This window comes from Cebus imitator, unplaced genomic scaffold (genome assembly GCF_001604975.1).
Source record: "Cebus imitator isolate Cc_AM_T3 unplaced genomic scaffold, Cebus_imitator-1.0 Scaffold267, whole genome shotgun sequence".
NCBI lineage: Eukaryota > Metazoa > Chordata > Mammalia > Primates > Cebidae > Cebus > Cebus imitator.
In genome coordinates, this window is record NW_016107582.1 from 3346775 (window position 1) to 3361944 (window position 15170).

At 42.3% G+C, this 15170-nt stretch overlaps 1 protein-coding gene and 1 pseudogene across 3 annotated transcripts in view; both read right to left on the reverse strand.

Annotated features, from left to right (window-relative positions):
- ADAMTSL1 (ADAMTS like 1) overlaps positions 1-15170 on the reverse strand; it is a 330890-nt gene that overhangs the window by 54008 nt on the left and 261712 nt on the right. The window lies entirely within an intron of this gene.
- Positions 8510-9326, reverse strand: LOC108284022 (annotated as a pseudogene). The gene has a single exon (XR_001817049.2). The product of XR_001817049.2 is annotated as a 40S ribosomal protein S6-like (transcript).

Sequence of the window (15170 nt, forward strand, 5' to 3'; positions counted from 1 at the left end):
AAGGCAGAAGAGGGCACCCCTTCAGGAATGTCAGACAACCATCAGGTGATGGTCAGGCAGTTGTTAAATTGTCTCCCTAAAATAATAATTGGCTGCATCCAGTGCCAGGGAAAGGCAGTCTCCCGGCAGAAAACACCTGAAGCTTCCAGACAAGATCTCAGGAGTTGGACAAGTGGGCTCAAGTATGTACACTAAGAGGCAAAATGGTGGAGTTTAACTGGTATATGACCTTCCTCTAGGAACGTCTGACTGGTAAGGGAAAAACACCTCAAGTGAGCATGCTCACAACTTCAGGAAATGTACTGTACATGCGGCCTCTCCCAAGTGGTGGCAGGCTACTGCTCATGCCGACAGCCCACCCCAAGGGAAGAATCAGAAAAGAAGGGACACAAACCCTGGGATCATGCCAATGTAGAAAACCCCACGCCAACCCTGAACAGAGCACTTGGATCTTTCAAGTTGCCGCTTGGCCCTCTTCCACATGTACTTTCCTTCCTTTTGTTCCTGCTCTAAAACTTTTTTTTTTTTTTAATTATTGTACTTTAGGTTCTGGGGTACATGTGCAGATCATGCAGGATTGTTACAAAGGCACATACATGGCAAGGTGGTTTTCTGCCTTCATCCTCCCATCACCTGTATCTGGTATTTCTCCTCACATTATCCTTCCCCACCATCCCCACTCTCCGCTGTCCTTCCCCTAGCACCCCCCAACTGACTGCAGTGTGTGATGCTTCCCTCTCTATGTCCACATGTTCTCATTGTTCAACATCCACCTATGAATGAGAACATGTAGTGTTTGGTTTTCTGTTCTTGTGTCAGTTTGCTGAGAATGATGGTTTCCAGATTCATCCATGTCCCTATGAAGGACATGAACTTATCGTTTTTTATGGCTGCATAGTATTCCATGGTGTATATGTGGCACATTTTCTTTATCCAATCTATGGTTGATGGACATTTGGGTTGGTTCCAAGTCTTTGCTATTGTGAACAGTGCTGCAATGAACATACGTGTGCATGTGTCTTTATAACAGAATGATTTATAATCCTTTGCATATATACCCAGTAATGGGATTCCTGCTCTAAAACTTTTTAGAAAAGTTTTTTTCTTCTTTAGAAAGAAACTTTCACTCCTACCCTAAAACTTGCCTCAGTCTCTCACTCTGCCTTATGCCCGTAGAATAAATTCTTTCCTCCAAGGAGGCAAGAACTGAGTTGCTGCAGACCTGTTTGGATTTGCCGCTGCTAGCAGCTAGATGGAAACAATTTCCAGGGGAGGACTACAGCCTTCCTCTTTTATCAGAAATCCACAGTGCAGGTATTCAGCACTCTCTTTATTCCCCTTTCTCACATATTTCTCATGCTGCTTTCTCACCATTGCTTCTGTGTTGATATTCTCTAGCTAGATACAAAATCTCTTGATGTTGGCGGCCACACCTTGAACATCTCTGCTCCCATTCGGAGCTTGGCACAGAATAAACCCTCCCATATGGTACCTGTCTCCCAAATGATTTTTCAGTCAGTAATTTACATTCACAATGGCAATCAAGTTCTGATTCTATAATTTACGGAAGAACTTGTGGTAGACCACAGTGAGAAAGAGAATGAACTTAGATTTTCAACAAGGAAGAGAACAGGTTAAAAAAAAAAATGAACCTTTATTAGCATTCACTTTGTAGCAAGCACTAAACTGGGCACTTTGCTTATGGTATCTAATTTAACCCTTACTATAATTCTATGCTGAGTAGGCAGATACTCTTTCCTTTTTCTTGCTTAATTTACCTGAGATTGGTTGGTATTATCAAAGGGAACTCAACTAAAAAGGAAGTTAAATTAATTAGCAAATACAGAAAGGAAATAAGAACAGCATAAAATGAGTAAGTTAATAAAACGCTAGGTTGACTGAGGCCAGAATTTATCTTCTTTATTTCTGCTTCCAGGACCTGGTCCCTAAGGGAAATCTTAACTTTCCCGATCCCTCTATTTCAAAAAGAGGGCAGGGCCAACAGCACTGATTTATAGATGAGGAATCAGATGCTCAGGATTTGGAAATAGCTTTTCTGACTGAGATGTCCTGTCCTCTCTCTCCTACAAAGTCTGCTGGAAACCAGAGCAGGAGGGTCTGCCTCTCCCTTCATAGATCACAGCAAGGCCTTAGGCCATAATCCTGCCCTCACTTCTACAGTCAGCCTCTGGGCTCCGAGAGTGTTGTAAAACTGCCATGACAGCACCACCAAACACAACGGGGCACAGAGCAAGAGCGAATATTCTCAAGAACTGAGGAAGGATTTACTGGGGAGAGAGCAGAGTTTTTTGTTTTCCCACTGATGGACTTTGAATACCTGTCTATTTCAGGGACATGAAACTCATTGACATCATTCCTGTTAGACGTCGTAGGGAGGGCACATGGGCCTGGGAATTGTGTCCTGTTGCCAGAAAAGGTCAGGAGCAAGTGTGAGTGTGTTTTCTCAAGGTCCTCATTTCCTATCTAGAGTCTTTAAATAAACCCATGCCTGGGTGCTGGCTATGCCTCCGAACAGTGGCTAGGCAGTGAGATTTACTGCCTTGCTTTCTGTGTCCAACTATTTTAAGTGTCACTTATGCTCTGATGTCTTTTTATATTTATGGATGTGCACTTCAGTCCAAAGAACTGCTGTATTCCTTCCTGTGGCTTTCTTGTAAATATCCTCTGAAATGCCAATCTAGTTTTACACTTGATGTGCTATAGAGCTTTCTGCAGTCCCTATGGGGTCTCTATACTCCACTTTGGATTTTACTTAAAAAAAATACAAAAGTATATAAACAGGAGCCATAAATAACCACAAAATGCTGACCTTTCTTCTTAATAGGAAAGCATATTCTCTTTGTGAGCGAAGTTCTAGGAAATCAGAAGTACTTTCCTTGTGACATAAAACCTCAGGCTTCCAGTGTAAATGGGGAAACAGATGCTGACTCACGTCTCATTGACATGAGTCCTTCCCTTTCCCTCCGTCTTCCTTTCCCAGTCCTCCAGTGGGCCAGTCCTCTCCTTCCCAGCATCCCTGTCCTTCCTTGATATCACCTTCCTTACCACCTGTTGGGTGGGTCCCCAGTGTGAATTTTTACCTAACCTTTGACCATCAGAACTTGCTGTTCCCACAACTCAGAGAGGAAGTAGTGATGGCCTTAGTCTTCCACACGATTATGGTAAAAAATGGCTTCCCAACAGGTGTGGCCCAGGGTATTCACTAACTGTCATTGTGTGCATTATTACATAATTGGATCCAGGAAGTGCCTGATCCAGGCTATACAAAAAGAATTCAGGCTGTAGGAAATGTGCAGGGTGGGGTGAAGGGTGGAGGTATGTGGGACGGATGATAAAGCTACAATTAGAATAGAAATGAGAGATGAAAACAACTCAAGAGGCCTTCCAAGTCAAGGCCCTGTTACCCAGTCCTGTTTTAAATCACCTAAAAATACTCATGCAGCCTTTTCCATCCCCAGGACCTAAATCTACTTGGAAGGCATGACACAGATAACAAATATTTCCTACAATATGAGGTGAGGTAGGCTAAGTATCACACTGGTGACTGAGAGCAGAGGTTGATGAGAAAGGCAGACGCATTAAGGTTATGTGGTTGACCACAGTTCAACTCTGATTCCAAAGTTCACGCTCTTTTCATTAGTTTTGGTTCATTAGTAGGCAAAAGCCCTTTCCTTTTTCTTATCTAACGTAGGCTAATGTTATCAAAGGGAATGGCCCAAGTGCCAAATCCAGTCTTGTTTCCATAAATAAAGTTTTATTAGAACGCAGACATACCCATTCATTTACTTATGCTCTATAGCCGCTTTCACTCTACAGCTGCAGAGTTGAATACCTGCAATAGGGGCCTTATAGCTCACAATGCCTAAACCATTTCCTATCTGGCACTTTACAGAAAATGTCTGTCCAACCCTGGTCTAGAGTAGGCACTTCAGGAAGTCAGCAGAGAGTGATCATTCCAGGCTGGGGCACTCTAAGAGGCTGCATGCTAGCTATGGCTCAGAACAGTGGCTAGGCAGTGAGATTTACTGCCTTGCTTTCTGTGTCCAACTATTTTAAGTGTCACTTATGCTCTGATATCTTTTTATATTTATGGATGTGCATGTGCCTCAAAAATCTTTAGGATTCGATAGATATGGTGGGGTAAGGGAGGGTATTCCAGGCATGCATGCTACATGAGGCTGAAGGCCATGGCAAGGGTGAGGGATAGGTTCGGCTGGAATGAAGGAATTATCTGAGAGAGAAATAGGATGAAAGGACGGATGGAAAGGCTAGGTCTGAATAGCAAAGAGCCTTGAATGTCAGGTTAAAATATTTTAAATGATTAAGCATGCCATTTTCCCATGCCAGCTTCTATTATACACGGGTAGTAGAAGATGGAGAAGTAACTTTTAAACTCTAGTCAATCCCCGAGAATTTTTAAAAGTACTGATGCCTCATCCTACCCTGAGATCTTGAATTAATTGGTCTTTGTTAGAGTATCTTTTTCTAAACTTCCCAGCTCATTCTATTGTGCAATTGGGACCTTCTTGCTAGATGAAGGAAATGGCCAGTCACGTGCTGCAGAAGCTCAGGGCCAGGTAGACAGAGCAGGTGCCCAGCACATGTAAGCCAAATTAAATCAGCAATATTGGCTTGTACCAGAGCCAGCCTGATAAGCCCCTGCTTTACTAGAGTCAGCTCTATAACATGCAGTTGGCCACATGGTTTCCAATAAAAGAAATCACTTCTGCCTGCCCTCGTCCAATGCTGGAAAAGCCCATGATGCTCATTGCAATATTGCATCTGTTTATAAATGTGGGCATTTATAGATTTTTCTCTCACTGTTGCTTTAACATGACCCTTTACAAGGGGTTATACAATTTGCCTGCTGCCTGGTTGCCTCTGATCTTCTCTCCTCCTGTGTACTCCTTCTGTTATTCCACTGTGGCCACACTGGCCTTTCTGTTGTTCGTGGAATACTCTAGGCATGCATGTCTCATGCAGGCAGAACTCTGCTCTGACTCTTTCTGTGCCTGGGATGCTCTCCTCCTTTCTCTCTCCAGACATGTGAAGGCTCAAGAGCACACATTCATGTCTTTGCTCAGGACTGCTTTCTCAGTGAGCGCTCTCTGACCTGGTCGGAACGTCCTTCCCACATAGGTACCACCTATCCCTCTTAGCCCACTTTATTTTCTTTATAGCACTTATCACCTTCTACCATATGATGCCATTTGCTTCTTTATATGTTTATCCTGCCTCAGCCTCTGGAGTAGCTGGGATTACAGGTGCACGCCACCACGCCCAGCTCATTTTTGTATTTTTAGTAGAGATAGGGTTTTGCCATGTTGGCCAGGATGGTCTCCATCTCTTGACCTCAAGATCTGCCCACCTCACCCTCCCAAAGTGTTGGTATTACAGGTGTGAGCCACCGTGCCTGGGCCTCTATGTTTATTTTCTATTTCTCCTACTATAACATCATTCTATGAGAGGAGGGGCTTTTGTCTGTTTTGTCTCTGCTGCCTTCCACGGTGCTGGAAACACGGAATGTACTCAGTAAGAATGTGTCTATTGTATCAGTGTATGGAATACTCTGCCTTGTCCTTTGAGCTGTTCCTCTGTTAAAAGCCCCCCAACCCACCAGATTCCCCTTTCAACGAAGAAAGCCTTCCCCTCTCCTGTTCCTTTTGACTTCCTGGGCAACCTATGGAGCTTTTCTCACACTCATGGTCGACTTTCTGTCTCTAACACTTCCGAACTGTTCAAAAACTGGGAGAAAGGCACAGGACCGAGCATTTAATAAAGGCTGAGCAGGCAGACATTAAGGAAATGAGCAGGACTTAGCGAACAGAAGCTTTGGACTATCCGCCTCCTTGTAACTACGCTTTCTGCGCTGCACACCTATGTAACTCTCGACTTGTTCTAACATCTCGGCTTGAGTGGTCTGAGTTGTGTCACCACTACTAGGAGGCACGTGAGAGGTTCAGTGAGAAAACCCCCACAAAGCCGATGCCTTTGACACTCTGTTCATTCTACGGCTGATGTTTCCCTTCTCAGATTAATCTATTTACCAAGTCCCATTGAAGTTACCTGTTACAGATCCCTGAATTCATCCACTTCCGTCCTTCTTCCCATCTCTGTACTATATGCCACAGTACTCTACGGTCACCGGGAACACTGCAACACCTTTCTGAACAGGGTACTCTATCCAGCCTCTTCCCCTTAAAAACCATCCTCTACACACCAGCCAGAAAAAGCTTTTAAAAACACAAATCAGACAATCTGTCTCTTGTTTTTAAGCTGGTGAAAATCTCCCACTGCAGTCAGGACAGTGTACACGTCTTCAGTGGCTTACAGAGCTCCAGCAGTTTGTCCATCTCCCTCTTCAGCCTTGTCAAGGCCACTCCCGCTTACCTCTAACCAAAAAGGATCTTGAAAGGTTTTCTCATTCTGTATAACCTCTGCCGGTTCCTCTGCCTGAAGTGCTCATCACCTCTCCTCACCTGGGTAACCTCTTTCCGTCTTCCAATCTTGCTCAAACATGCTTTCTCAAAGTTACCTTGCTCAAGCTGAGACCTGAAGAGCCCCCAGCTCCTCCCCTTTCCATCATGCTCCTCCTACTTGAACTACTTTCCCACCAGACTCTAAGTGCCCCCACTGGAATTACAATGCACAGGACTAGCAACATTGATTTGTCTGGCTTATTGCTGTGTCCTCAGTAGCTAGAACGGTGCCTGGTGTAGTAAATTAGATGCTCAATATACAGTTTTTTAATTAAATGAATGAGGACTAGGTTTGTCTTTATCTGATTTGCTGTATGCCCTTGGCTCACAGTACAGTGTTTGGCGCATAGCAGACACTTGATAAATACTTCTTGAATAAGTAAATGGACCTACCTTTGGGACAGTGCCTTCCTAGGTCCTTTATCAGGAAATTTCAACTTTGGATATTAATATTTATTCAACTGTTTTCTGATATACCCTCCTACTTTGAGAGGGTTATGTGTCAACACTGTGAGCTCTGCCTTTGGACTCCAGACCTGGGTCCCGTATTCCAACCATAGTTTTTGTACCAGTGTGATACTATTTGTAGGAGTGTCCTAGTCTTAACCTCAGTGTTGGAGAAAGAAGTAATTTTGGAAGGGGCGGATCCAAGATGACCAAATAGGAACAGCTCTGGAGTGCAGTTCCCAGCAAGAACAATGCAGAGGGTGAGTGATCACCACATTTCCAAACGAGTTACTGCTGCCTACAGACCAGGAGATTCCCGGGCTGAAAAGCACCAGGAGTTTCCAGCACAGCTGTTTCAGCCAGCACAGTGGGTCTCCACACAAAAACTCACACAAATCTGGGTGGCCATTTCAACTGGCACCTGGAACGCCTGGGAGACAGAGTCACCTATTCAACTGAAAACAAGGGGGCTGAAACAGGGAGCCAGGTGATCTCACTCGATGGGTCCCAGCCAACAAAGACCAGTAATCTGAAATGCTCTGGAATGAGAGTTTTGCAGCAAGCACAGCTGGACCCGGGACAGTCCAGCTCTGTTGGGGGAGGGGCATCCACCATTACCAAAGCAGTCCGCCACTACCGAGGCAATCCACTATTACCGAGGCAGTCTGCCATTACTGAGGCAGTCCGCCAATACTGAGGCAGACGGCAATTTGAGGCAGTTCTACCTAGTTACCTCTATAAACAAAACTGCAAGGAAGTTCACAGTGCAGCTGGGCAGAGACCACGGCAGCTCAGTAATGCCTCTGCTGGCAGACTATGACTAGGCTACTTCCTTGCTGGGCAGGGCAGCTCTGAAAAAAGACAGCAGCATGTCAGGAACTTATAAATAAAACCCCACCTTCCCAGGACAGAACATCTGGGAAAAAAGGCGGTTATGAGTTCTGCTGCACCAGACTTAAACGTACCTGCCCAGCAGCTCCGAACAGAACAACGGAGCTCACAGCTCACCACTTGAGCTCCTATAAGGGACAGACTGCTCCTCAAGCAGCTCCCTGAGCCCCGCATGTCCAAAGAGACACCTCATAAAGGAGAGCTCAGGCTGACATCTGGCAGGTAAGAAGCAGCTGGCAGTAACCCTTACTGTTCTGCAGCTGCCACAGGTGATCCCCAGGCAAGCAGGATCTGGAGTGGACCTCCAGCAGTCCTACAGCAGAGGGACCTGACTGTTAGAAGGAAAACTAAAATACAGAAAGAAATAATTTCATCATCAACAAAAACGACGCCCACTCAGAGACCCCATCCGAAAGTCACCAGCTACAAATCTACCACAGGTAGATAAATCCACAAAGATGGGAAGAAACCAGTGCAAAAAGGATGAAAACACCCAAAATCAGAATGCCTCTCTGCCACCAAGGGATCACAACTAATCACAGCACAGGAACAAAGCTGGATGGAGAATGAATCTGATGAATTGACAGAAACAGGCTTCAGAAGGTGGGTAATAAGAAACTTCGCTGAGCTAAAAGAACATGTTCTTTCTTTCTTTCTTTTTTTTTTTTTTTGAGTCTGATCTTATTTATTTGTTACTCAAAAAATCTTATTTCTGACTGGATTCAGATTTAGAAGTAGAAGCTCGCAGAGATGAAAGTCTGCGTCTCTTCGCAATTTGTTCCTGGTGCTTCTCTTTAGCTTCCTTCATTCTCTTGGTCAAAAGTTTAGCATATTCTGCGGCCTCTTCCTTGTTTTTCTTAGTACGCTGCTTCTTCAGAGCAATACGCCGCCGTTTGTGCTGCAGGACACGTGGAGTAACAAGACGCTGAATCTTGGGTGCTTTAGTCCTAGGTTTCTTACCTTCTTTGTTTAAGGGCTTTCTTATAACATACTGGCGGACATCATCTTCTTTAGAGAGATTGAAAAGTTTGTGGATTCTGCTAGCTCTTTTGGGCCCCAGGCGACAAGGCACAGTGGTATCAGTTAGTCCAGGAATATCCTTCTCTCCTTTTTTTACAATAACCAAGTTGAGAACACTCAGATTAGCATCCACAATGCAACCACGAGCTGATTTTCTCTTTCTTTCTCCAGTTCTCCTTGGTCTGTAACAGGAATGCCCCTTACTCTGTAGCAGGCGGACACGGCCATGGTTCAGACGCCCTGCTTCATGGGGAAACCTTGTTTGTCGTTCCCACCACTGATTCAGACCACATAACCCTTCCATTCTTCACCCAGAGCGTCAGCAGCAACTTCTGTCGCCATACGCTTCTCATAAAAAGTACGAAGTTTGCGTTCATCGTCCACTTCAATGAGTTTCTGGCAGCCAGTGGCTGGGAAGGAGATGTTCAGCTTCATCTTGAAGCAGCTATACACCTTCCAGGCGCCACGGAAAAGATAAAAGAACATGTTCTAACTCAATGCAAAGAAACTAAGAACCTTGAGAAAAGGTGTGATGAAATGCTAACAAGAATAAACAGCTTAGAGAAGAGTATAAATGACTTAATGGAGCTGAAAAACACAACACAGAAACTTCGGAAAGCATACACAAGTTTTAATAGCCGAATCAATGAAGCAGAAGAAAGGATATCAGAGATTGAAGATCAATTCAATGAAATAAAACGAGAAAGAAAGATTAGAGAAAAAAGAGTGAAAAGAAATGAACAAGGCCTCCAAGAAATACAGGATTATGTGAAAAGACCTAATCTATGTTTGACAGGTGTATCTGAAAGTGACGGAGAGAATAAATCCAAGCTGGAAAATACTCTTCAGGATATTATCCAGGAGAACTTCCCCAACCTAGCAAGGCAGGCCAATATTCAAGTCCAGGAAATATAGAGAATACCACAACGATATTCCTCAAGAAGAGCAACCCCAAGGCACATAATTGTCAGATTCACCAGGGTTGAAATGAAGGAAAAAATGCTAAGGGCAGCCAGAGAGAAAGGTGGGGTTACCCACAAAGGGAAGCCCATCAGACTCACGGCAGATCTCTTGGCATAAACCCTACAAGCCAGAAGAGAGTGGGGGCCAATATTCAACATCCTTAAAAAAAAAAAAAAGAACTTTCAACCTAGAATTTCATATCCAGTGAAACTGAGCTTCATAAGTGAAGGAGAAATAAAATCCTTTAGGAACAAGCAATTGCTGAGAGATTTTGTCACCACCAGGCCTGCCTTACAAGAGCTCCTGAAAGAAGCACTAAACATGGAAAGGAACAACCAGTATCAGCCATTCCAAACATATACCAAATGGTAAAAAGCATCGACACAATGAAGAAACTGTGTCAACTAATGGGCAAAACAACCAGCTAGCATCAAAATGGTAGGATTAAATTCACACATAACAATTTTGGCCTTAAATGTAAATAGGCTAAATGCCCCAATCAAAAGACACAGACTGGCAAATTGGATAAAAAGTAAAATCCCATTGGTGTGCTATATCCAGGAAACCCATTTCACATGGAATGACACACATAGGCACAAAATAAAGGGATGGAGGAAGATTTACCAAGGAAATGGAGAGCAAAAACAAGCAGGAGTTGCAATCCTAGTCTTGATAAAATAGACTTTAAACCAACAAAGATCAAAAGAGACAAAGAAGGGTATTACATAATGGTAAAAGGATCAATGCAACAAGAAGAGCTAACAATCCTAAATATATATGCACCCAATACAGGAGCACCCAGTTTCATAAAGCAAGTTCTTAATGCCCTATAAAGAGGCTTAGACTCCCACACAATAATGGTGGGAAACTTTAAAACTCCACTGTCAATATTAGATAGATCGACAAGACAGAAAATTAACAAGGATATCCAGGACTTGAACTCAGATCGGGACCAAACAAATCTAATAGACATCTACAGAACTCTCCACCCCAAATCCACAGAATATACATTCTTCTCAGCACTGCATTGCACCTACTCTAAAATTGACCACATAATTGGAAGTAAATCACTCCTCAGCAAATGCAAAAGAATGGAAATCATACCAGTCTCTCAGACCACAGTGCAATCAAATTAGAACTCAGGATTAAGAAACTAAGAATTGCACAACTTCATGGAAACTGAACAACTGGCTCTTGAATGTTGACTGGATAAACAATGAAATGGAAATAAAGATGTTCTTCGAAACCAACAAGAACAAAGACACAACGTACCAGAATCTCTGGGACACACTTAAAGCAGTATCTAGAGGGAAATTTATAGCAATAAATGCCCACATAAGAAGCAAGGAAAGATCTAAAATCGACACCCTATCATCAAAATTGAAAGAGCTAGAGGAGTAAGATCAAAACAATACAAAAGCTAGCAGAAGACAAGAAATAACTAAGATCAGAGCAGAACTGAAGGAGACAGAGACACAAAAATCTTTCAAAAAATCAATAAATCCAGGAGCTGGCTTTTTGAAAAGATCAACAAAATAGACAGACTGCTAGCCAGATTAATAAAAAAAGAGAGAAGAATCAAATAGATGCAGTAAAAAATGATAAAGGGGATATCACCACTAATTACACAGAAATATAAACTACCATCAGAGATTACTCCAAACAACTCAATGCACATAAACCAGTAAAGCTGGAAGAAATGGAAAAATTTCTGGACACTTGCATCCTCCCAAGCCTAAACCAGGAAGAAGTCGAAACCCTGAGTAGACCAATAACAAGGGCTGAAGTTGAGGCAGCAATTAATAGCCCACCAACCAAAAAATGCCCAGGTCCAGATGGGTTCACAGCCAAATTCTACCAGATGTACAAAGAGGAGCTGGTACCACTCCTTCTGCAACTATTCCAAACAATCCAAAAAGAGGGAATCCTTCACAAATCATTTTATGAGACCAACATCATCCTGATACCAAAAGCCAGCAGAGACCCAGCAAGAAAAGAAAACTTGCATCTATGAACATAGATGCAAAAATCTTCAATAAAATACTGGCAAGCTGATTGCAATAGCACATAGAAAAGCTTATCCACCACAATCAAGTAGGCTTCATCCCAGGGATGCAAGGCTGGTTCAACATATGCAAGTCTATAAACGTAATCCACCACATACACAGAACCAAAGACAAAAACCACATGATTATCTCAATAGATGCAGAGAAGGCCTTCAACAAAATTCAACAGCCCTTTATGCTAAAAACTCTCAATAAACTAGGTATTGATGGAACATATCTCAAAATAATAAAAGCTGTTTACAACAAACCCACAGCCAATATCATATTGAATGGGCCAAAACTGAAAGCATTCCCTTTAAAATCTCGCTAGACAATGATGCCCTCTCCCACTCCTATTCAATATAGTATTGGAAGTTCTAGCCAAAGCAATCAGGCAATAAAAAGAAATAAGGGGTATTCAATTAGGAAAGGAGGAAGTCAAATTGTCTCTGCTTGCAGATGACATGATTGTATATTTAGAAGACTCCATCATCTCAGCCCCAAATCTCCTGAAATGGATAAGCAACTTCAGCAAAGTCTCAGGATACAAAATCAATGTGCAAAAATCACAAGCATTCCTATACACCAATAACAGACTTAAAGAGAGCCAAATCAAGAATGAACTGCCATTCACAACTGCTACAAAGAGAATAAAATACCTAGGAATACAACTAACAAAGGATGTAAAGGACTTCTTCAAGGAGAAGTACAAACCACTGCTCAACAAAATAAGAGAGGACACAAACAGATGGAGAAACATTCCATCCTCATGGTTAGTAAGAATCAATATAGTAAAATGGCCATACTGCCCAAAGTAACTTATAGATTCAATGCTATCCCCATCAAGCTACCAATGACCTTCTTCACAGAACTGGAAAAAGCCACCTTAAACTTCATATGGAATCAAAAGAGAGCCCAGATAGCCAAGTCAATTCTAAGCAAAAAGAACAAAGCTGGAGGTATCACACTACCTGACTTCAAACTATACTAGAAGGCTACAGTAATCAAAACAGCATGGTACTGGTACCAAAACAGAGATATAGACCAATGGAACAGAACAGAGGCCTCGTAGGCAACGCCACACATCTACAACCATCTGATCTTTGACAGACGTGACAAAAACAAGCAATGGGGAAAGGATTCCCTGTCTAATAAATGGTGTTCAGAAAACTGGCTAGCTATGTGTAGAAAGCAGAAGCTGGACCCCTTCCTGACACCTTACACTAAAATTAACTCCAGATGGATTAAAGACTTAAATGTAAGACCTAACACGATAAAAACCCTAGAAGAAAACCTAGGCAAAACCATTCAGGGCATAGGCACAGGCAAGGACTTCATGACTAAAACACCAAAAGCATTGGCAACAAAAGCCAAAATAGACAAATGTGATCCAATTACACTCCAGGGCTTCTGCACAGCAAAAGGAACAATCATTAGAGTGAACCGGCAACCAACAGAATGGGAAAAAATTTTTGCAATTTACCCATCTGACAAAGGACTCATAACCAAAATCTACAAAGAAATAAAACAGGTTTATAAGAAAAAAACAAACCCATTCAAAAGTAGGCAAAGGATATGAACAGACACTTTTCAAAAGAAGACATATTTGAGGCCAGTAAACATGAAAAAATGCTCATCATCACTGGTTATTAGAGAAACGCAAATTAAAACTACATTGAGATACCATCTCACACCAGTTAGAATGGTGATCATTAAAAAATCTGGAGACAACAGATGCTGGAGAGGATGTGGAGAAATAGGAACACTTTTATACTGTTGGTGGGAGCGTACATTAGTTCAACCACTGTGGAAGACAGTGTGGCGATTCCTTAAGCATCTAGAAATAGAAATTCCATTTGACCCAGCAATCCCATTACTGGGTATATACCCAAAGGATTATAAATCATTCTATTATAAGGACACATGCACACATATGTTCATTGCAGCACTGTTTACAATAGCAAAGACTTGGAATCAACCCAAATGCCCATCGACGATAGACTGGATAGGGAAAATGTGGCATATATACATGATGGAATACTATGCAGCCATAAAAAATGATGGGTTTGAGTCCTTTGTAGGGACATGGATAAGCCTGGAAACCATCATTCTCAGCAAACTGACACAGGAACAGAGAATAAAACACCACATGTTCTCACTCATAGGCGAGTGTTGAACAATGAGAACACATGGACACAGAGAGGGGAGCATCACACACTGAGGTCTGTGGGAGGGGGCTAGGGGAGGAACAGTGGTGGGTAGGGTATTGGGGAAGGATAACATGGGGATAAATGCCAGATATAGGTGATGGGGATAGAAGCAGCAAACCACATTGCCATGTATGCACCTATGCAACAATCCTGCATGTTCATTGCATATACCCCAGAACCTAATATATAAGCTATCAATGACATTCTTCACAGAACTAGAAAAAACTATTTAAAACTTCATATGGAACAGAAAAAAGAAAAGCCTGAATAGCCAAAGTAATCCTAAGCAAGAAGAACACAGCTGGAGGCATTATGCTACCCAACTTCAAACTATACTACAGGGCTACAGAAACCAAAAATCATGGTATTGGTAGAAAAACAGACACACAGGCCAATGGAACAGAATAGAGAACGCAGAAATAAGACCACACACCTACGACTATCTGATCTTTGATAAACCTGACAAAAACAAGCCATGAGGAAAGGATTCCCTGTTCAATAAATGGTGCCAGGACACTGGGTAGCCATATGTAGAAGATTGAAACTGAACCCCTTCCTTACTCCATATAGAAAAACTAACTCCACCTGGTTGAAGACTTAAATGTAAAATCCAAAACTACAAAAGCCCTAGAAGAGAAGCATTGCCATTCAGGACATAGGCCCAGGCAAAGATTTCATGAAGATGACACAAAAAGCAATTTGCAACAAAAGCAAAAACTGGCAAACAGTATCTAATTAAAGAGCTCCTGCACAGCAAAATAAACTATCAACAGAGGAAACAGACAACTTACAGAATGGGAGAAAATTTTTGCAAACTATACATCTGACAAAGGTCTACTATCCAACATTTATAAGAAACCTAGATTTACAAAAAAACACAACCCCATTAAAAAGTGGGCAAAGGACATAAACAGACACTTTTTAAAAGACATACAAGTGTCCAACAATCATATGAAGAAAAGCTCAACATCACTGATTATTAGAGAAATGTAAATCAAAGCCGCAATGAGATACTATCTCACACCACTTAAAATGGCTATTATTAAAAAGCCAAATAATAACAGATGCTGGCAAGGTTGCAGAGAAAAAGGAAT